A 2,046-nucleotide genomic window follows, 5' to 3' on the forward strand; every position below is an offset into this window, starting at 1 on the left:
TCCGCAATTCCACTTCTAGGGGTTACAGGAAGGAAAGAGCAGAAGTCACAAAGCTGCATTGTAGCTTCGTTTATAATTAAGAAAAATTTGAGGGGCGCCTGGGTGGCTCAGTCGTTAAGAGTCTGCCTTCCGCTCAGGTCATGATCCCGGGGTCCTGGGATCGAGCCCCACATCGGGCTCCCTGCTCCGCGGGAAGCCTGCTTCTCTCTCTCCCACTCCCCTTGCTTGTGTTCCCTCTCTTGCTGTGTCTCTCTCTGTCAAATAAATAAATAAAATCTAAAAAAAAAATTAAAAAAAATTGAAACAACCTGATATCTATAAGGATAAACTATGTTACATTCATAGAGCGGAATATTATGCTATCATTGAAAGGGTAATGATTCTGTGCTCAATTCAGCAGCACACACACCCAAGTTGGAAAGAAACTGAGAAAATTGACATAGCTCTTGCACAAAGGTGACTTGCAGATTTGTGAAACGTGCCACGTTTTTTAGCTACGCTTGTGGTAAACATGGCATAACGTACAGGGTTGTCGAATCACTGTGTTGTACTCCTGAAACTGATGTAACATTGTGAGCCAACTATACTTCAATTAAAAAAAAAAGCCAAAAAAAAAAAAAATGTAGGCCTTGGGTAGTAAAACGATTAAAAAATAATGATGATGCTTCTCTGTCCTTTGCTGGCTTTGAAGAAGCTGCCGTGTTGTGACACAGTCTATGGAGAGGACCACGTGGCTAAGGACTGAGGGTGACCTCGGAGCTGTGAACAGCCCACCGCTGACCATCTACAAGAAAATAGGGACCCCGGTCTACACCTGCGAGGAGGTGAGTCCTGCCAGGAACCTGACGGAGCTGGGAGGCATGTCTCTCCCCATCAAGTCCTTGATGAGACTTTGACCCTGTCCAATTTCTAAGTTATAACCTGGCCACAAAAACTGTGAGATCATAAATACATGTTGTCTTCAGCTGCAGTTTGTGGTGATTTGTTATGCAAAGCTGTCTATGTTAAGTAACAACTCAGTTGTGAACCATCCTGTGGTATGATCTTATGTAAAATTGCACTTGAGTTTGAATAAATTCATAGAAAAAAATGTCTCAGACAATATAAACCACTATGTATATTCCCCATGCTCTTCTGCCTTTCTTGAAATTTATTTATTTACTTAATAAAGATTTTATTTATGAGAGAGAATAAAACACTGTTGATCGTGCACAGTGCAAGCAGGTGGGGGGGGGAAGGAGCAGAGGGGGAGGGGCAAAGGGAGAAGCAGACTCCCTGCTGAGCACAGAGCCCAACATGGGGCTCCATCCAGGACCCCAAAATCACGACCCACCTAAACCAAGAGTCAGACGCTTAACCGACTGAGCCACTCAGGGGCCCCGAAATTTATTTTTTCAATGAACATGTATTTTATAATTGAAGATAGATGGATTCCTGTTTTTAAAGAAAAAAAAATTATTCAAAATCTTGGAGCAGAGTTTACCTGTTATGGTATCATTTTTGTGTCATGGTGATGTAACTTTTTTTTTTTTTGCCTTGGAACATAGTGACATTCACTTATTTAAAGATCATGTGACACATTTGTGTTCATTAAGGTAGTCTGTGGATATGGTTAAACAAGAATGCCCACCTTATATTAAGAAATAAAATGGGGCGCCTGGGTGGCTCAGTTGGTTAAGCAACTGCCTTCGGCTCAGGTCATGATCCTGGAGTCCCTGGATCGAGTCCCGCGTCGGGCTCCCTGCTCCGCAGGGAGTCTGCTTCTCCCTCTGACCCTCCCCTCTCTCATGTGCTCTCTCTCATTCTCTCTCACAAATAAATAAATAAAATCTTTAAAAAAGAAATAAAATGAAAAAAATTGCAGTCAGAGTTTTGCACTGCTAAAAATAGCTCATACTGAGAAAATTGCATTATGGCTATTTCAAACACAATTGCAATGATTATAAGGAAACAAAATCACAACTTGGGTGACTGCTATGCCAGAACATTCATTCTACCAAAAAAAGGACACTGGAGCTGGGCTAACAGGCCAAGTGCTTCAATAGA

At 42.0% G+C, this 2,046-nt stretch overlaps 1 non-coding gene across 1 annotated transcript; it reads left to right on the top strand.

Moving 5' to 3' along the window:
- The first annotated feature begins 384 nt into the window (after positions 1-384).
- Positions 385-491, top strand: LOC123326551. The gene has a single exon (XR_006541171.1). It is a non-coding gene; the product is annotated as a U6 spliceosomal RNA (small nuclear RNA).
- Positions 492-2,046: the final 1,555 nt, after the last annotated feature.

This window comes from Neomonachus schauinslandi, chromosome 13 (assembly GCF_002201575.2).
Source record: "Neomonachus schauinslandi chromosome 13, ASM220157v2, whole genome shotgun sequence".
In the NCBI taxonomy this organism is placed as follows: domain Eukaryota; kingdom Metazoa; phylum Chordata; class Mammalia; order Carnivora; family Phocidae; genus Neomonachus; species Neomonachus schauinslandi.